Source organism: Chiloscyllium punctatum, chromosome 19 (genome assembly GCF_047496795.1).
Source record: "Chiloscyllium punctatum isolate Juve2018m chromosome 19, sChiPun1.3, whole genome shotgun sequence".
Taxonomy (NCBI): Eukaryota; Metazoa; Chordata; class Chondrichthyes; order Orectolobiformes; family Hemiscylliidae; genus Chiloscyllium; species Chiloscyllium punctatum.
Window position 1 is genome coordinate 94,579,008 of NC_092757.1, and position 22,283 is coordinate 94,601,290.

The following is a 22,283-nucleotide window of genomic DNA, read 5'->3' on the forward strand; positions in this document are numbered from 1 at the left end:
CAGCAAGAGGTTGTTGTACACACTGGAACTAACAACATAAGAAAAGAAAAGGATAAGATTATGAGGAAAGAATATAAGAAGTTCAGCAGGAATTTAAAAAAGAGGTCCTCGAGGGATTATTCCTGGTGCCACAGGCCAGTGAAGGTAGGAATAGGAAGATAGAATAGATGAAGGCATGGTTGAGGAGCTGGTGCAGGGGAGAAGGATTCACATTTTAGGATCACTGGAATCTCTTCAGGGAGTAACCTATATAAGGACAGATTTCACCTGAATTGAAACAGGACAAATGTAGTGGTGAAGAGATTTGCTTGAGTTGCTCAGGAGAATTTAAATTGGTACGAGGGAGGAACCAGGAAATCAGTCTGAGACTGATACATTTAGGAAAAAGAGTAAGTCAAACAGTCAGGGCTGGCGGGAACAAAGCAAAGATAGGATAGGACTGTAAGTTAAATTAAACTGCATTTATTTCATTGCGTTATAGTGACAGAGATGTACAGCACAGAAACAGACACTTCGGTCAAACCTGTACATGCCAACCAGATATCCTTAATTAATCTAGTCCCATTTGCCAGCACCTGGCCCATATCCCTCCAAACCCTTCCTATTCATATACCTATCCAGATGCCTTTTAAATGTTGTAATTGTATCTGCCTCAACCACTTCCTCTGGTAGCTCATTCCATACACGCACCACCCTCTATGTGAAAAAGTTGTCCCTTAGGTCCCTGTTAAATCTTTCCTCTCTCACCCTAAATCTATGCCCTTTAATTCTGGATTGCCCCACCCCAGGGAAAAGACTTTGCCTATTTACCCTATCCATGCCCCTCATAATTTTGTAAACTTCTATAAGATCACCCCTCACCCTCTGATGCTCCAGGGAAAACAGTAGAACCTTAATTAGCCTCTCTCTACAACTCAAATCCTCCAATCCTGGCCACATTCTTGTAAATCTTTTCTGAACTCTTTCAAGTTTCACAACATCTTCCGATAGGAGGGAAACCAGAATTGCATCCAATATTCCAAAAGTGGCCTAACCAATTTCCAGTACATGATCTCCCAATTCCTATCTCAATACTGTGACCAATAAAGAAAGCATACCAAATGCCTTCTTCACTTTCATTAAGGGCTACTCTTGGGAAATAAGGCAGGGCAGGTGACTGAGGTGCCAGTAGGGGAGCACTTTCAGGCCAGTGACCATAATTCTAGTAGTTTTAAAACGCTGATGAAAAAGAATAGACCAATCTAAAAGTTAAAGTTTTAAATTGGAAGAAGACCAACTTTGACAGTATTAGGCAAGAACTTTCAAAAGTTGATTGGGGCGGATGTGTGCAGGTAAAGGGACAGCTGGAAAATGGGAAGTCTTCAAAAATGAGATAACAAGATCAGGTTGTAAGTTTGCTCGCTGACCTGGTAGGCTTGTTCTTAGATGTTTCATCAACATGCTAGGTAACATCATCAGTGAGCCTCTAGTAAAGCATTGGCGTTCTGATGCACTTGCTACTTATGTGTCTCAGTTTGTTGTGGTGGCTGATATTATTTCCGGTTCTGTTTCTGAGAGGTTGGTAAATGGGATCCAACTTGATATGCTTATTAATGGAGTTCCAGTTTGAATGCCAGTCCTCTAGGAATTACCATGCGTGTTTTCCTGCCCCAGGATGGATATATTGTCCCAGTGGTGTATGTGTATGGATACCAATTATCGTTGGTCATGTCTTTTGGTGGCTAGTTGGTGCTCATGTATCCTGGTAGCTAGCTTCCTGCCCATCTTTCCCTTGTAATGTTTGTTCCAATCCATGCCGGGTATTTTGTATATGATGTTCGTTCTGCTGGTTGCCGATATGTGGTCCTTTAACTTCATCAGGATCTTCTCGTCTTCACTGGCAACTGGGGTGGTACCAGGGGACTGGAGAGTAGCGAATGTTGTGCCCCTGTTCAAAAAAGGGAATAGGGATAACCCCGGGAATTACAGGCCAGTTAGTCTTACTTCTGTGGCAGGCAAAGTAATGGAAAGGGTACTGAGGGATAGGATTTACGAGTATCTGGAAAGACACTGCTTGATTAGGGACAGCCAGCACGGATTTGTGAAGGGTAGGTCTTGCCTTACAAGTCTTATTGAATTCTTCGAGGAGGTGACCAAGCATGTGGATGAGGGTAGAGCAGTGGATGTAGTGTACATGGATTTTAGTAAGGCATTTGATAAGGTTCCCCATGGTAGGCTTATGCGGAAAGTCAGGAGGCATGGGATAGAGGGAAATTTGGCCAATTGGATAGAAAACTGGCTAACCGGTAGAAGTCAGAGAGTGGTGGTAGATGGTAAATATTCAGCATGGAGGCCAGTTACAAGTGGAGTTCCGCAGGGATCAGTTCTGGGTCCTCTGCTGTTTGTAATTTTTATTAATGACTTAGAGGAGGGAGTCGAAGGGTGGGTCAGTAAATTTGCAGATGATACAAAGATAGGTGGAGTTGTGGACAGTGAGGAGGGCTGTTGTCGGCTGCAGAGGGACTTAGATAGGATGCAGAGCTGGGCTGAGGAGTGGCAGATGGAGTTCAACCCTGCCAAGTGTGAGGTTGTCCATTTTGGAAGAACAAATAAGAATGCGGAATACAGGGTTAATGGTAGGGTTCTTGGTCAGGTGGAGGAACAGAGGGATCTTGGGGTCTATGTACATAGATCTTTGAAGGTTGCCACTCAGGTGGATAGAGTTTGTAAGAAGGCCTATGGAGTATTATCGTTCATTAGCAGAGGGATTGAATTCAAGAGTTGTGAGGTGATGTTGCAGCTGTACAGGACTTTGGTTAGGCCACATTTGGAGTACTGTGTGCAGTTCTGGTCGCCTCACTTTAGGAAAGATGTGGAAGCTTTGGAGAGGGTGCAGAGAAGATTTACCAGGATGTTGCCTGGAATGGAGAGTAGGTCGTACGAGGATAGGTTGAGAGTTCTCGGCCTTTTCTCGTTGGAACGGCGAAGGATGAGGGGTGACTTGATAGAGGTTTATAAGATGATCAGCGGAATAGATAGAGTAGACAGTCAGAAACTTTTTCCCCGGGTACAACAGAGTGTTACAAGGGGACATAAATTTAAGGTGAAGGGTGGAAGGTATAGGGGAGATGTCAGGGGTGGGTTCTTTACCCAGAGAGTGGTGGGGGCATGGAATGCGCTGCCCGAGGGAGTGGTAGAGTCAGATTCATTGGCGACCTTTAAGCGGCATTTGGATAGGTACATGGATGGGTGCTTAATCTAGGATAGAAGTTCGGCACAACATCGTGGGCCGAAGGGCCTGTTCTGTGCTGTATTGTTCTATGTTCTATGTTTCAGTGAGGTGGTAGATTTGTGGGCTACCATGATGCCTAGGGGTTGGATAGTCTGGTCATCAACTCCGAAATGTCTTTGGTGTATGGCAGGGTGGCTAGAGTCCCTGGGCGTGTTGTGTCTTCCTGTCTGGATATATTATGCAGAAATCGGCGGACTACGTTAATTGGTTACCCATTGTTCCTGAATACATTTGTATAGGTGTTTTTCCTCAGTGTCTCACAGTTCCTGGGTGCTGCAGTGTGTTGTAGCTCATTTAAATAATGTCCTGATGTAGCTCTGTTTGTGGGTGTCGGGATGATTACTCGTGTAGTTGAGTATCTGGTCCCTGTGTGTGGCTTTCTTGTACACGCTGGTCTGCAGTTCTCCATTGGCTTTTCGTTCTACTGTGACATCTAGGAAGGGGTCTTTGTTATTGTTCTCTTCCTCTTGGCGAATTTTATACTGGTGGTCACTGATGATGTTACCCAGCAAGGTGACAAAATATCTAAGAACAAATCTACCAGCTCAGCGAACAAATTTACAACCTGATCCACAACCTGAGCTATAAATTTTCTCCAAAATCTCAGATAACGTGAGTCCAGAGATTGTATGTTCCTGTAAGGTAAAGGGCAAGGCTGGTAGGTGTAGGGAATGCTGGATGACTAGAGAAGTTGAGGTTTTGGTCAAGAACAACAAGGAAGCATATGTCAGGTATCGACAGCAGAGATCAAGTGAATACCTAGAAGACGAGAAAAGCAATCGGAGTACACTTAAGAGGGAGATAAGGAGGGCAAAAAGGGGACGAGATAGCTTTGGCAAATAGGACTAAGTAGAATCCAAAAGGATTCCACAAATACAGTGAGGACAAAGAAGGAGCTAGGGAAACAATAGGGCACCTTAAAGATCAGCAAGGCCGCCCATGTGTGGAACCGCAAGAGATGGGGAAGATATGAAATGAGTATTTTGCATCAGTTTTTACAGTGGAGAAGCATTTGAAAGACATAGAATGTGGGGAAATAAATAGCACCATTTTGAGAAAATACAATGTAGGAGCAAATTGCAGCAGATGATGGAATCTGTACTGAAAACAACAAATGCTGGAGATCACAGTGGGTTAGACAGTATCCATTGAAAGAGAACAAGCCAATGTTTTGAGTCTAGATGATATTACAGAGGAGAAAGTGCTGTAAGGCTTAAAATGCACAAATGTGGGTAAATCCCTAAGATCTGATCAGGTGTACCCAAGAACTCGGTGGGAAGTTAGGGAACTGATTGCTGGGCCTCTTACTGAGTTATTTGTATCATCGACAGCCACAGTTGAGGTGCCAGAAGACTCGAGGATGGGCTAATGTAGTGCTAATATTTAAGAAAGATGGTAAGGAATGTTACGACACAGGATAAACCCTCCTGCTTAATTTAAACCAGCAACATAGAAAAGGTTTATCTGGTGCAGTAATCTCTGAAAATTCAAGAGACCAGGAACTATTTCACGTAAAAATGAACAACTTTATTTCTTAAAATATAACAGAGAATAATTAACCAGCAACTATTTACAACTCCTTCTCCAACTTATCTTTTACTTTCTCTTCTATAATACTAGTCTGATAAAACCCTTGATTAAGATTTACCAAAAATTCAAATTTCAATTCCAGCCGGCTGTCAAATCTTCCCTTTGCATCTTCCTCTGTAGATTTGCTCTCCAGGTTGGTGTTAATGTTTTTTCTCTGTGCAAACTCCTTCTCTAGACAGAGAGTTAGCAGCCTACATCTACTGGTCTTTTGGCAGTTCTCTCTCAAATGTTCAATTTTCCCCAGTCTTATACCCCCAAAATATCAGATTATGTCATTGACTTTTAATATTGTCAATATACTCAATTCAAACTATATTGGAGTTTGGGTTTTTTTGGGGTTATAATTTAAACTGATTGGCCAAAGTCAAATTTATTTTTGTCTCCAGGCAACCAGCTACCCTAGCTGCTGGACCACATGTTACATTGTATCTTATTCAGAACACTTGGTGCTGTCAGGCAGTTCTGCTAGTTTCTAACTCTCTTAAAGGTACTGTACACCCACATCTTCATAACAGGAAAAGCCGGGGAACTATAGATCAGTGAACCTGACATCAGTGGTGGGTAGGTTGTCGGAGGGAATCCTGCGGGACAGGAATTACATATACTTGGAAAAGTCAGGACTGATTAGGAGTAGTCAATATGGCGTTAGTGTGTGGGAAATCATATGTCACTTATGTAATTGAGTTTTTGAAGAAGTAAAAGAGGATTAAAGAGGGCAGATCAGTGGACATGATCGATATGGAGTTGACAGTGTGGTGCATGAAAAGCACAGCAGTCAGGCAGCAGCCGAGGAGCAGGAGAATTGACATGTTGGGCATAAACCCTTCATATACAGATTTCAGTAATGCATTTTACTCGGGATCCTCATAGTAGACTGGTTACCAAGATTATATCACATGGAATACGGGGAGAATTAGCCATTTAGATACAGAACTGGCTCAAAGGTAAAAGACAGAGGGTGGTGGTGGAGGGTTGGTTCTTAGACTGGAGGCCTGCAACCAGTGGTGTGCCACAAGTATCGGTGCTGGGTCCACTGCTTTTCGTCATTTATATAAATGATTTGGATGTGAACATAGGAGGTTTGCAGATGACACCAAAGTTGGAGATGTAGTGGATAACAAAGGAGGTTAATTCAGAGTACAATGGGATCTTGAACGGATGGGGCAATGGACCTCAGAGTGGCAGATGGAGTTTAACTTAGGTAAATGTGCGGTGCTGCATTTTAGAAAGGCAAATCAGAGGAGGATATATACAGGATAGTAAGGTCCTAGGGAGTATTACTGGGCAAAAAGACCTTGGAGAGTAGGCTCATAGTTCCTTCAAAGAGGAGTTGCAGGTAGATAGGATAGTGAAGAAGGCGTTTGGTATGCTTTCCTTTATTGGTTAGAGTATTGAGTATAGAAATTGGGAGGTCATGTTGTGGCTGTACAGCACATTGGTTAGGCCACTGTTGGCAGTACTACAAGCAATTCTGGGTTCCCTGCTATAGAAAGGATGTTGTGAAACTTGAAAGGATTTAGAAAAGATTTACAAGGATGTTGCCAGGGTTGGAGGATTTGAGCTATAGGGAGAGGCTGAATAGGCTGGGACTATTTTCCCTGGTGCATCAGAGGCTGAGGCGTGATCTTATAGAGATTTATAAAGGGGCATGGATAGGGTAATTGGATAAGGTCTTTTCTACAGGGTGGGGGAATCCAAACTAGAAGGCATAAGTTTAAGGTGAGAGGGGAAAGATTTAAAAGGGAACTAAGGAACAATGCTTTCATGCAGAGGGTGGCACATGTATGGAATGAGCTGCGAGACAAAGAGGTGGATACTGGTACAATTACAACATTTCAAAGGCATCTGGATGGGTGTATGAATAGAAATGGCTTAGCAGGATATGGAGAAGTGCTGGCAAATGGAACTGGATTAATTCAGGATGCCTGGTCGGCATGGATGAATTGGACCGAAGAGTCTGCTTCCATGCTGTACATCTCTATGATTCTCTGATTTTTAAAAGCAAATAACCTGATATTCATTGTAAGAGCTGATTGCTCTGCTATGAAGATGTGGGTGTACTGTATCTTTAAGAGAGTTAAAAGCCAGCAGAATTAGGAAGAGTAGAGAGCACTGGTAAGAATTTAACACAGGATAAAAAAGAAGCCCAAGAAAGTGGACAGGAGGTGCTGTCATGGTAATGGTAATGGATTGGGACACAGAAAATTACAGTGCCGGTGGTTTCAGAAGGGCACTGGGAAAAGGTGTTTTCACTGCCAGAAGGCAGGACACGTAAAGTCACTGTACTGGTTGTTAAAGAAAGGCATTATGGGAAAAGATGTGGTTAAGATAAAGCTAAACCAGTGGCATTAGTGAAGGTAGTAAAGGACATCCCCAAGAAGAGCTGAGGAGCTGCAGGAGAGTGCACAGCCTAGGCAGGTGATAGGTATGGAGTCAGTACCTGATTTCTACAAAGAATTCACATCTGTGGATAAAGTTTACTCAGAAAGAGCAGTGGAGGAAGGACAAGAAGTTATAGTTTTGAGAGATACAGGATCTAACCAGTCATTGATAGTAAGGGATGAGCGAATATGATCTGTTACCCAAGAGTGTAGTAATTTGTGGGATAGATTGACAGAAATTTAGCATTCCCCTGTGTAAGATCAGGTTGGAGTACCAACAGAAGATTGGGGAAGTTACAGTGGGAGTGATTGACAGAGTGTCAGTTCCAGGAATTCAGTTTGTTCTAGGGAATGATTTGGCAGGATCCAAGGTGGGACTGACACCCCTTGTTGTTGAGAAGCCCAAGGAAGACCAAGAAACTGAGAAGGTAAAATAGAAATATCCTGGTATTTTCCCAGATTATGTAGCAACCAGATCTCCCGATCATAAGTCACTACACGAAGCAAGAGCTAAAGAGAGAGATGAAGGAGTTGAGGTTCAGTTAGCGAATGCCCTGTTTGATGTAATGGTGCAGGAAAAAACCTGAAAAGGCAGAGGGTCAGACAGAAGTGTTTAGTCGTGAAAGACGAATAGATTTGCAACAACAAGACAAAACGTTAAAAAATATTTATGTGGATACATATTCCAAAAAGGAGGCAGAGAATATTCCGGAGAGTTATTATCTGAAAGATAGAATCCTAAGGTGAAAATGGAGACCACGGCAGGTTAGTGCAGAGGAGAATGGGCCGAAGTGCATCAGATTATATTGCCGGTAGCATACGGACAGGAGGTGTTACAGGTAGCACATGAACTACCTGCAGGAGGTCACTTAGGGATATGAAAGACTCAGGCTAAGGTGCAAAAATATTTTTATTGGCCTGGAATGCACCAGGATGTGGTTATCTTTTGCCATAATGTGTCATAAATGCCAAATGGTAGGCAAGGCCACAGGCGGCAAAACCCCTGTTGCCAATTCCCTCATTTGAAGAACCTTTCACATGATTTATGATTGGTTGTATAGGTCCCCTCCCAAGAACTAAAAGTGGGAACCAGTACTTGTGAACCATAATGGATGTGTCTACCAGATTTCCAGAAGCAATTTCATTAGAGTATCAAGGCAGAAAAGCTTTCTTCATGTGGTATGGGCTGCCCAGCAAGTTTCAGTTGGACCAAGGGTCAAATTTTACTGTTAGGCTATTTAAGAAGGTTATGGATAGCTTAGCATTTTATACAGCATTTTAAATCCAATGTGTATCATCCTGAATCCCAGGGAGCTTTAGAAAGGTGGCATCAGACCTTGAAGATCATTGGCAGCATACTGTCAGGGTTACCTCAATAATTAGGATAAAGGGTATCCCGTTCTATTTGTTTTCCATTAGAGATGCCTCAAATGAATCTACTCAGTTCACTCCCTTCGAGTTAATATTTGGTCATGAAGTGAGAGGCCTTTTGTAATTAATTAAAGAAAAATTGACAGGACCTAAGTCAAAGATCTCACACTTAAGTTATGTATCTGAAGTGAGGGAGAGACTAAATTGAGTAGATGAGTTAGCTAAACAGCATCTAAAGAGAGCACAGTGTAGAATGAAGTAGGTGGCAGATAAAAACTCTGAGACTTGGATGTTTTCCCAAGGGGATGATGTGTTAGTACTGTTACCAGAAATAGGAAATCCCTTCAAAGCAGGTTTAGTATTCCCTAATAAATTGAGAAAATGTTGAGTCAGGTGAAATATCTAATAAAAATGTCAGATAGAAAAAAAATGTACTGGGTATGTCAACATGTTGAAACCATATACTGGATTAGTGGTGCTGGAAGAGCACAGCAGTTCAGGCAGCTTCCAACGAGCATCAAAATCGACGTTTCGGGAAAAAGCCCTTCATCAGGAATGGCTTTTGCCCGAAACGTCGATTTCGCTGCTCGTTGGATGCTGCCTGAACTGCTGTGCTCTTCCAGCACCACTAATCCAGTATTTGCTTTCCAGCATCTGCAGTCATTGTTTTTACCATGTTGAAACCATATTATACTAGAGAGAAAGAACTGGAGAAACAGGTGTTAGTTACTGCTCCGCAGAATGAGGAATCAAATCCAGATGATGTGGATTTTGATGGGCCTCAAAATAGATTAAAAAATAAAGAAGTCCTTGAGGAATGGGATAGGTTAGTAAGCTATCTGTCTCAGGAGCATAGAACGCAGTTGAAAGATTTGTTACTGCAGTATAAGGACATATGTAAGAATCAGCTGGGGAGGACTAATGTTATTGTACATGAAGTGGACGTAGAGAATACTGCTCCAATGAATCAACACTTCCTTCGGCTTAATCCTTTCAAAGCCAGGCAGGTCCAGATGGAGGTGGAGGCCATGCTCGATAATGACAACGCGAACCAAGCCAGACCGAGTGGAGTTCACCGATCATCTTAGTTCTCAAACTGGACTGGACTCAGTGATTCTGCGTGGATTATCGGAAGGTCAACACTGTTACAAAATTGGACTTACACCCAATTCCTAGATTGGAGGACTGTATCGAGAAAGTTGGACAAGCCAGTTACATCACCAAGTTGGACTCAATGCATGGTTACTGGCAGTTACCTTTATCAGAGACTGAGAAAAAAAATTCTGTGTTTGTAATCCCAAATGGGCTACCTCAGTTTAAAGTGATGTCCTTTGAAATGAAGAATGCACCCACCACATTCCAAAGACTCATGAACAGAGTTGTGGCTGGGTTAACAAATTGTGCAGTCTATCTGGACGATGTAGTGATCTTTCGTAATTCCTGGAAAGATCACATGGTTCAGTTGGCAGAACTCTTTGAATGACAAGAGAAGCAAAACTGATGATAAACTTAAATAAAGCTGAATTTGCAAAAGCAGAAGTGACGTTCATGGGACATAATATCGGTCATGGAAGGTTGACCCCACGGAACGCAAAGACGAAGGCCATTGAGGAATTTCCACGACCAACCTTGAAGAAAGAGGTGCTTTGATTCTTAGGATTCAACGGATTCTATTGGATGTTTGTTCCAAACTTCAGCAGCTTAATGGCACCATTAACCGATTTGCTGAAGAAGAACACAAAATTGCAGTGGACAGAACCATGGCAGGAGGCATTCGACCAGTTGAAAGCCATATTAACCACCAAACCAGTTTTAGCTACACCAAACTTTTCAAAGCCTTTTAAAGTCGCCATCGATGCTAATGACATAGGAGTTGGAGCTGTACTCCTACAGGACGATGAGGATGGGATTGAACTGCCAGTTGGTTACTTTTCAAAGAAGATCAACATCCACCAGAGGAAATACTCCACAATCAAAAAAGAACTATTGAGTTTGGTAATGGCCTTACAACATTTTAATCTGTATGTCACGAACAATGGGTTGGAGATGGTTATGTACACGAATCACAATCTGCTTACATTCTTAGAACACTTTAAAGACAAGAATATGAGACTATTTCATTGGAGTCTTATGTTACAGACTTTTAATTTAAAAATCGTACATGTTGAGTTTTAAGAATGTGATTACAGATGCATTATCGTGAATGTAACTGTTAAACTTTAAATGAGATTTGTATTTATTTAATGTAATACACATATATATACATTTATACGGGAAGAAGGTGAACTTATATTAAAGTTATTGGTATGTTAGGGTAATGTGTTCAAAGAACAGAAAAAAAAGAAGCCATCTTTTCATTATGATGGTTCATTATTTCTTAGGGGGGGGGGAGGTGCTATGAAGATGTGGGTGTACAGTACCTTTAAGAGAGTTAAAAGCTAGCAGAACCACCTGACACAACACCAAGTGTTCTGAATAAGGTAACAATGTAACACTTGATTGAAAGCTCGATTAGCTGGGTTGCCTGGAAATGACAAAACGGATTCTAATTCGGCCAATCAGTTTAAACTATACCCTGTAATCACATTCTTTAAACTCTAATTGAGTTTCAATTTAGTATGTTGACAATCTTAAAAGCCAATGACACAATCTGATGCTTTTGGGGTATGTAACTAGGGAAATTTGAACAGTTAGGAGAAGAACTGCCAAGCCAACAACATCTGCAGACTGCCCTGAGAATAGCTCTCTTAAAGGTACCTTTTTCGATCAGTAACCTATGAAGCTTAATCCTGAAGAAGAAGATACATGAAGATCTAGCTGGCTGGTTTTGAAAACTTGAATTTTTGGTAAACCTTAATCGGGGTTTTATCAGACTAGTATTGTAGACGGGGATGGTAGAAGATAGGTTAGAGGAAGGAATTGTAAATAGTTGTTAGTTAATTATTCTCAGTTACACTTTAAGAAATAAAGGTGTACTTTTACTTTAACTAGTTCTTGGTCTCTCGAATCTTCACAGATTACTGTGCGGGATGAATCTTTTCTGTGTTGCTGGTTTAAATTAAGCAAGAGGGTTTACCCCATGTTGTAACAATTCACACTGGAGGAAGTCTAGTTTATAGATAAGCTGGAATCAAGGGATGCACATAAATTGAGCTTTGACTGACAACAAATAGTTCAGCTGTCTATGGACTAACCCAAATGCAGAGTACTGGGCTAATGGTAAGATTCTTGGTTAGTATAGATGAGCAGGGAGATCTCAGTGTCCAGGTAGATAGATCCTTGAAAGTTGCCACCCAGGTTGATAGGGTTGTTAAGAAGGCATATGATGCATTAGTTTTTATTGGTAGAGGAATTGAGTTTTGGAACCATGAGATCATGCTGCAGATGTACAAAACTCTGTTGCGGCCACATTTGGAGTATGACATACAGTTCTAGTCACCACATTATAGGAAGGAGGTGGAAACTTTGGAAAGGGTTCAGAGGAGATTTACTGGGATGTTACCTGGTATGGAAGGAAGGTCTCACGAGGAAAGGCTGAGGGTCTTGAGGCTGTTTTCGTTAGAGAGAAGGTTGAGAGGTAACTTAATTGAGACATATAGGATAGTCAAATGGTTAGATAGGTTGGACAGTGAGAGCCTTTTTCCTCGGATGGCGATGGCTAGCATGAGGGATATAGCTTTAAATTGAGGGGTGATAGATATAGGACAGATGTCAGAGGTAGTTTCTTTACTCAGAGAGTAGTAGGGGTGTGGAACACACTGCCTGGGGGATGTGGAGGAGAAAGTGAGAAACTATTGGACATCTGGAAGGGAGGGGAAGGGACTCAATCTGCTCTGCACAAAAAGCATCTCAACCTTGAACTCAGTTTCAAAGAAGAGTCACTCTGGACGTGAGATGTTAATTCTGTTTCTCTCTCCACAGACGCTGACAGAGCTGCTGAGTTTCTTCAGCTCTCTCTTTGTTTAAATTGAGGGGTGATAGACATAGGTCAGACATTAGAGGTAGTTTCTTTATTCAGAGAGTAGTAAGGGTATGGAATGCACTGCTTCTAACAATAGTAGACTCGCCAACTTTAAGGGCATTTAAATGGTCATGGGTTAGATGGACTTCAGATTGTTGCACCAACCTGTGGAACCATCGAGGCCGAAGGGCCTGTACTGCGCTGCAATGTTTTATGTTCTATGACTAGTTATTGGTGTCAAAAACCTTTGCCTGCCAACAACTCTGTGATTGGTTCTCAGGTTGCCAAATGGATGGGGAATATGGAGGAGAAAGTGAAAAACTATTGGACATCTAGAAGGGAAGGGGCTGTTTCTGCTCTGCACTAAAAAGCATCTCAAGTTTAAATTCAGGTTCAAAGAAAAATTGTTCTGGACTTGAGATGTTAACTCTGTTTCTCTCTCCACAGATGCTGACAGACCTGCCGAGTTTCTCCAGCACTCTCTTTTTAGGGGCCAGACAGGCTATTTCCCCTTGTGGGACTATCTACAACCAGGGTGCACAATCATGGAATAAAGGGTTGCCCAGTTAGGTCAGGTAGAAGGAGGAAATTCTTCTGTTTAGAATGTAAAGAACTTATGGAATTCTTTATTGGGTGGGGGGGGGGGGGAAGCAGTAGACTTATATAATTAAGTATATTCAAGGCTAAGAGAGACAGATTTCTAATAATTAAGGGAATGAAGGGATATGGGAGAAGGCAGGAAAATTAAGTTGAGAATTATCAAATCAAATGAACATACAAACTTGGAGCAGTAGGTAATTCAGCCCCTTGAGCCTGCTTTGCCATTTGTTATAATCATGGCTGATATCACCCCAGTCGCAACTTGACTTTCCTGCCTATTCTCCATAGCACTTCAACCCATTACTAACTAAAAATCTGTCTATATCCTCCTTAAATTTACTCAATATCCCAGCATCCATAGCAATGTGGGGTAGTGATGTACACAGATTCACAACCCATTGAGAGAAGTAACTTTTCCTATCTCTATTTCAATTCTGCCACCCCTTATCCTAAAACTATGACCTCCCATGAAGAAACATCTGCCCTAATCACCTTTAGCATGTTATGTACTTCAAGTAGATCTCCTCTCATTCTTCTAAACTCCAGAGTTTGGGGCCTAAACTGCTCAATCTCCGAACCACCTCTCATACAACTACATTCCTCAAGTCAGGGGACCAAAATGGTGTGGTCTCATTAATGCTTTGTCCAGCTGAAGTACACTTCCCAACTTTTATATTCTATTCCTTTAACAATAAATACCAAAATTCCATTTGCCTTCCTTATAACCTACTGTAGCTGTTTAGAGTTTACAGCAATTCATGCATAAGGTCACCCACATCCTTCGACATTAAAGCACTCTGAACTTTCTCTTTTAGATAATAAATTGCCTTACTATTCTATTCCTCTGACCAAAATAGAAAACCTCATATTATTAAATCAACTATCTAATTTAATAGTGCAGCAAGATTGATGGGTCAAATGGCTCACTTTTACACCTATGCCTTACATGAACCCTTCTTGCACCTTCTCAATAATAGATGTCGTAATGATAGGCATGTCGCAGTATGACTGATTTGTCCCCATCATTTGAAAATAAGAATGATGAACAGCTTCCAGCTTAAGAGAACTATTCATGACCTTACTGAACTTTTGAAAATAAGGGGGAACTCATTGAGCACCTGTCCCATCTCATTAATCACGCTTGGGCAGATATTAATGATCTTACCTGAAGCTTTATCATTTTTAAGCACAATGTTATTTATATCTATTTTGAAATGATATACAATACCAAAACCCCCACAAAAAATCTGGAACATTGATGCAAGATAGTTATTCAGCAGCTATACCATATTGGAAAGTCAGTTCTACTGTATGTTTATGTGTTTGGCCCTGTGCTATTCTTAATTGTCTTCTACCATTATCTGAAAAATATTTTGCACTTACTGCCACAATTACACACCAACCTCTTACCCAGAAATTCCTTTGCTAGTGATACAGCTGTTTTTGTCTTCATGTATGTGACATTTATCTATATTCCCTTGTGAATTAAATATATTTAGATTCAATTAATTTTGTCTGTGATTCTAAAATAGTTCTGTTTTTCCACATGTCCTTTTAATCATTGGGATCTTTGAAAATAATTTAAAATATAACTCATTTGTACTTCATACTTGATTTCCTGCATCAGAAGGCAGTACGGTTAACTTTTGCCAGATAATGGGGCCACTTTTTGTCTTTATTCTTGCATGGGGATTGCATTTATTGCACATTTCTTAATTATCCTTGAATTGATTGCTCATTCAGCCATTTCAGAGGGCAGTTAAGAGTCAACTTAGTCAACAAGAGTTACTGTGGATCTGGAGCTATAAGTAGGCTAGCCTGGGTAAGGAAGGCAGATTTCATTCCCTAAAGGACATCAGTGAACCAAGATGGGTTTTTACAACAATCAACAATGGTTATACCAACATCACTGGACTAGATTCTCATTTCAGATTTCTACAGAATACACATTTTACCATGTGACCTTGTAGAATTTGAATCATTGTTCCCAGAACATTAGCTTGGGGCTCTAAATTAACAAGTCAAATTACCAACAATTACCACAGCCTCCCTTAAATCCTCTAAAATCCAAGACCAGCATGAGATTGGCTGCAGCCTTAACTGGCCAATAAGATGAACCCTAACTATAGTTTGTTGCCCTGTGTACTTCATGGTACAACTCAATTATGGTTTACACATTGAAATTTGGGCTTAATTTACTTTGTACCTTAGTCGCAATAAAGTCATTCAGGTATATAAAACCAGAATATTTCACAAGCAATTTTTAATTTGTTCCATACAAATTATGTAAGACTACAGAATGAAGGCTGGTAATGCAAGGATTACCTGGATTTAAGCATGTTTCTACAAACTATATACTTTGAAATGTCATATCTTAAAAACTCTAAACCAAATTCAGTTAAAATCTTCATTTGCTGTCCATTTCAACACAAGTAAACTGTTCAGTTGCTAGAAACAGTCACAATAAGTTTAATGGGTACCCCTAAGTTTGTCGGATAGGCAGCTGATATATCTCCTCTTTCTGCAAAACTTTTCTGGAAGTTTTTAGTGTGTTTTTTGGCGTTTGACTGACTCTTCTCTTGGAGATGTAGGTACAGTGAAGTCAACCTGCAAGTGAGATATTGGAGTATAAGTGCCTCCTCTGAAATCAGTTGAAGGGAGGTCTATCTGATGTCCAACAGGATTGTTCCAAGCTATTGACAACATTTGAGCTGCCACAAGTTGCAAGGCCATCATTCCAACTGGGCTTGATCGCCTGTCCCCAAGGGCATCTTCAATGTAATTGAGTCTCAGCTGGTTACCAGGTGGGTACTCAAATCCATTTAGCTTTTCTTTGGCATGTACTGCTGATGCCACATTGTTGTACTGAACAACAGCATAACCCAAGTTCGGATCATTCTGAATTTCACAATATTCCAATCCTGGGATAACATCAAAGAGGCTATAAATTTGCTCATAAGTAAGCATACATTTCGTAAATACTGAAAGGCATGTAGTAATAATTTCTCCACCTACCATTTCACAAGTTCCCATTTTGCCAACTCTTCTCAATTCTCCAGCTTTTATTTCACCAGCTCCCATCATCTCAGCAATACTCATCTCACCAGTTTGTATCATTTCGCCTTTCATCTTACTAACACCCATCATGTCACCGACTCCTCTCATTTCACCAACTCTTCTCGCTTCACTCACTCCTCTCATCTCACCACCACCTTGCAACTCTACACTTCTTTGCATCTCAATGACTGCTTTCAACTCACCACCTCCCCTCATCTCACTGACTGCTCTCATCTCACCACCTGCCCTCATTTCATCAATGCTTCTATGCTTACTGATCTCCCTCATCTCACCACATCCCCTCATTTCACTAATGCTTCTCATCTCATTGATCCTTCTCATCTCACTGCTTACTCTCGTCTCCCCAATGCTCCTCATCACACTGACTTCATTTATTTCTCCAACTCCCCTCACCTCACTGACTCCTCTCATTTCACTGAACCTCCTTTTCCCATCTTGCACTTCACTGGCTCCTCTCATTTCACCAGCTCTTGCTCCAACTCTGACTTCATAGACATCTCTCATTTCACCAATTCTTCTTATGTCACCTGTCCTCTTCCCAATTCCTATTTCACTGACTGCTCTCACCTCACCAACTCCTTGCATTACATCACCTCCCCTCATCTCACTGACTCCTCTCCCCTCACCACTTCCCCTCATCGCAACAACTCGCCTCATCTCACCACATCCCCTAATCTCATCAACCCCTCTCATCTCACCACTTACCTTCATTGCACTAATTCCCCTCATCTCACCAATCCCTCTCATTTCACCAACACCTCTCATCTCACCACCTCCAATCATTGCACTGACTCCCCTCATCTCATTGATCCCGTTCATCTCACCACCTCCTTTCATCTCACTGACCCCGCTCATCTCACCACCTCCCCTTATCTCACTGACCCCTCTCATCTCACCATCCCCCCTCATCTCACCACCCCCTTTCATCTCACTGACATCTTTCACCTCACCCACTTCCCTCATCTCACCGTTGCTCCACATATCACCATCTCCTCTCATCTCACTGATGTCTTTTACCTCAGTAATTCCCCTCACCTCACTGAATCCCCTCATCTCACCACTTCCCCTCACTTCACTGACACCCCACATCTCACCAACACCCCACATCTCACCACATCCTCTCATTTCACTGTCTCCTCTCACCTCACCGACTCCTCCCATCTCACCGATGCCCCACACCTCACCACCACTTCTCATATCACCAACTCCCCTTACTTTTCCAATTCCCCTTAACTCAGTGACTGCTCTCATTTCCCCAGTTCCTCTTATTTCACAAACCCTTCCTTTCCCACCTTGCATTTCACCAACTCCTCTCATTGCACGACCTTCCCCCGCCTCACTGACTCCCCTCACCTCACAAACTGCTCCCATCTCACTGACTCCACTTACCTCTCTGATTCCCCTCACCTCACTGACTCCCCTCACCTCACTGACTCCCCTTATTTCACCAACCCTTCCTTTCCCATCTCGCACTTCATTGACTCCTCTCATCTCACCTCCTCTTTCTCCAACTTCATAGACTTCTCTTATTTCACCAAATCCTCTTATTTCACCTGTCCTTTTCCCATCTCTAATTTCATAAATTCCTCTCATTTCATCAACTCTTTCACCACCTCTCATTTCATTGGCTGTTCTTATTTCACTCTTTCCTATCTTACCAGTTCCTCTCATTTCATCAGTCCTTCTTTCTCCCCCTCTCATTTCACCATCTCTTTCTCCACTGACTCCTCCTCTCATTTCATCAAGTCCTCTTTTTCCTTCACCTTTCAGCGCACCAACTCCTCTCATCTCACCAAATCTTCTCAATCCACCAGCCCCTCTTGTTTTTGTTGCAGTTTCATTACCAATTATTTCACTTGTTTCAAAGTTGCTACGTTCATGAAAAGGTGACATATTTTGATCTCTTTGAGGACGAAACGCTCGTCTATGTGATGAATATTCTTTGGCCCCTCTCACACAAATATTCTCAGAGTATACAGATTTTTTTTTTGGCTCTGCAAGTATTGCCTTAAAAGATGGATCACAGTTTTCAATGGCCTGAGCAGCCTGAGATGGTTTCAGAAATCTTACATAGCCAAAGCCTTTGCTCTCCCCTGTTTTCTTGTTCTTGATAATATTACAGTATTCAATATCTCCAAAAGCCTTAAACTTTTCTCTCAGATCATCTTCAACATAGGATTTTGGAACCACAACAAAAATCCTAGTCAGCTCTTCATCTTCGAAATCATGGTGGCTCTTAGATCCTCTGGACTGTGCAATGAACACCTTGATGGGTTTGGTGTCCCCAGTGAGAGTTTTGCCGTGCATGTCCTCCATCGCTTTACAGGCTTGCCATGATTTTCCGAACTTTACATAGGCAATGCCCTTATGATTTTTGGACTGTTTGTCCCGCACTACCCAAATATCCTGGATATCGCCAAACAAGGAAAACTTTTCTCTGATTGCCTCCTCAGATATTGATTTGCTGATGACCAGAAAGAGTCGACTATTGGGTGGATGATCGACGTTCAGCATAGGACCTGAGCTACCACTCTCCTCCATCATTACAAATGTCAAGCAAACTGCTGAGATGCCACTGTGTTTTTCATTACCCCACACACTTCATCATATTCAATTCTACTTGCCATAGTTTTCTGTCTGTGTCTTTTTGTGTCTTTCTGATCCAACTACACAACTTACTGTGCTTCTTAATTTTGGTCTCTTTGGAAAACTTTGACATAAAACACTTCTGTTTTGTTGGTGAGGTTGTTGTATTCTGCTATTACAGATGTTCTTCACTCCAGGAAGTCTTAGAAACTCACGTCTTAAGTACCTGTCAAAGGAACAAGCCTTTAAATTTTAAGCACAAAAGAGGCAACTGAATAGGTTAATACTTTTATTATCAATTGTTTCATGCTGAAGCTTAGAAAAAAACTAATTGGAACAAATGCATTTTCAAGATGTATTTTGAATAATTTCTTTGTTCCTCCTCTTTTTCTAGGCTGTGCCATTGGTAACTACAAGCAAAATTCATGGTGCCCGCAGTTTTAAATGATTTCATAATTTAGCTCACTGTTGACAACAGGATGCCTGATCAGGGGGCTATCATCAGCAGCAGCTGGTACTGAAAAAGCTGCAACCTTTAAAGGAGAGCTGCAGTGTGGCTGAGGCAAATACTGGCAATCCAGTGATCTTAACCTGACCTTGAAGAATGCCACAATATAGGGGGGAGCTGGATTTTAGGAATTTACTTGCAGCACTAAAAATCTTGATGAAGGTGCATGGTAGGAAGAATGTCCACAGGTTGAAATGGTGGAATCTCTCTAGAAGGTGGACACAATCAGGAATTAGTTGGAGCAGGTAGTGTGGAGGTCAATGTCAAAATCAATACCAAGGACCTGGATGCAATGTCACAAGAAGTTAAATGGGCTCATACAAGTGAACGTATCTTCAAATAATTTATCATACCAACTGCACCACAAGTAATAGAAACAGCAACAGACCATTAATAGATGTGTTCAAATCATGAAGGATCTGGACAGATAGGGCGTAACTGTTCACATTAGTAGAGCATTAAGAACCAGAGGGCATTAGAGAGATGAATGTTCAGTTCAAACACTGCTGTAGGAGAAATAGTATGTGGGAACAGTGCTATTGGGATGGTCTTCAACCTTTGCTGGGTCCAGTGTTCTGGTGAGTCATTTAACCAGGTCAGTAGAGGAGGCTGTAAATTAGACAGTGGGGGTGAGGAATCACGTTTGAGACAATTTGTTAAATTAAGTAGAGAAGACAAGGCAAGAAAGCAAGGTAGCAATACTCAATATGGTAGCATTCATGATACCTGCAGTTTTAAATGATTTTGTAACTGGGTGCTCCAGTTTCTTCCCACAGTCCAAAGATGTGTAGGTTAGGTGGATTGGCCATGTTAAAATGTCCTTAGTGTCCAGGCATGTATAGGTTAAATGGAATAGCCATGGGAAATGCAGGTTTACAGGGACAGGGTAGGGGTTGGGCCTGGGTGAGATGCTCTTCAGAGGGACTCAATGGGCTGAATGGTCTGCTTCCACATAGTAGGGTCCTATGTTTCCATGAGAAATAATTCCTCCTACTCTGTTTTAAATCTGCCATCCCTCATCCTAAAACTATTACCTCTTGTTCTAGATTGTCCCATAAGGAAAAACATCCGCCACAGGTCTACTTGGTCAATCTCATTTCGCATCTTATATACCTCAATTAAAGCTCTCATTCCTCTAAACTTCAGCAAGTGCAGCTTAACTGCTGAACTCTCCTCATAAGACAGACCACTGTTTTCAAAACAATTTCTTACAGCAGCATGCACTATAGATCAGCAGAGAGAAGGTAAATGCTAGAATCTATTAAGGAGGAGGGGATAGAATAGGACATTTTGAAAATCTTAGTGAAATCATGCAGAGGCAACATGGTTAAGGATTGGTTAACTAATCTGAAGCAGAAGATCGGTGTAAATGGGTTGCTTTTAGGTTGGCAGGACATGATAAGCAGTATGCCACAAAGACCAATGTTGCAGTATGAATTATTTACTTGGGATTTTTACTATTCATCTGTGGGGCATGGCCAGGGACAGGAATGGTTGTTGCAGGTTCCAGGATTTAGACGTTTCAGTAAGAACAGAGGAGATGGTAAAAGAGGGGGAGGTGTGGCATTGTTGGTTAAGGACAGTATTACAGTTGCAGAAAGGATGTTTGGGGACTTGTCAACTGAGGTAGTATGAGCTGAGGTCAGAAACAGGAAAGGAGAGGTCACCCTGTTGGGAGTTTTCTATAGGTCTCCGAATAGTTCCAGAAATGTAGAGGAAAGAATAGCAAAGGTGATTCTCGAGAGTAGTTGTCATGGGGGACTTCAACTTTCCAAATATTGACTGGGAATATTATAGTACGAATACTATAGATTAGATTAAAGTGTTATTAGATTAGATTACTTACAGTGTGTAAACAGGCCTTTCGGCCCAACAAGTCCATACCGACCCTCCGAAGAGCAACCCATCCAGACCCATTCCCCTACACCTAACACTACGGGTAATTTACCATGGCCAATTCACCAAAATTGCACATGTTTGGACTGTGGGAGGAAATCGGAGCACCCGAAGGAAACCCACACAGACAGGGGGAGGTTGTGCAAATTCCACACAGACAGTTGCCTGAGGTGGGAACTGAACCCAGGTCTCTGGTGCTGTGAGGCAGCAGTGCTAACCACTGTGCCACCATGCCGCCCACTAGAGATGGGTCAGTTTTTGTCCAGTGTGTGCAGGAGGGCTTCCTGACACAGTATGTAGACAGGCCAACAAGGGGCGAAGCCACATTAAATTTGGTACTGGGTAATGAGCCTGGCCAGGTGTTAGACTTGGAAGTAGGTGAACACTTTGGTGATAGCGATCACAATTCTGTTATGTTTACTTTAGAAAGGGTTAGGTGTATACCACTGGGCAAAAGTTACAGCTGGGGGAAAGGCAATTACAATGGGATTAGGCAAGATTTAGGAAGCATAAGATGGGGAAGGAAACTGCAGGGGATGGTCACATTAGAAGTGTGGAGCTTATTCAAGGAAAAGCTCCTGTGTGTCCTAGATAAGTATGTACCTGTCAGACAGGGAGGAAGCTGTAGAGCGTGGGAGCCGTGATTTATGAAGGAAGTGGAATCTCTGGTCAAGAGGAAGAAGAAGGCTTATGTTAGGATGAGATGTGAAGGCTCAGTTAGGACGCTTGATGGTTCTAAGGTAGCCAGGAAAGACCTAAAGAGAGAGCTCAGAAGAGCCAGGAGGAGACATGAGAAGTTTGTTGGCAGATAGGATTAGGATAAACCCTAAGGCTTTCTATAGGTATTTAAGGAATAAAAGAATGACAAGAGTAAGATTAGGACCAATCAAGGATAGTAATGAGAAGTTGTGTGTGGAGTCAGAGGAGATAGGGGAAGCACTAAATGAATATTTTGACAGTATTCACTCTAGAAAACGACAATGTTGTCGAGGAGAATACTGAGATACAGGCTACTAGACTAGGTGGGATTGAGGTTCACAA

The 22,283-nt window shown here is 41.8% G+C and overlaps 1 pseudogene; it reads right to left on the bottom strand.

The window, feature by feature from the left end:
* Positions 1 to 15,718: 15,718 nt before the first annotated feature.
* On the bottom strand, positions 15,719 to 18,795 carry LOC140491216 (RNA-binding protein 45 pseudogene; annotated as a pseudogene).
* Positions 18,796 to 22,283: the final 3,488 nt, after the last annotated feature.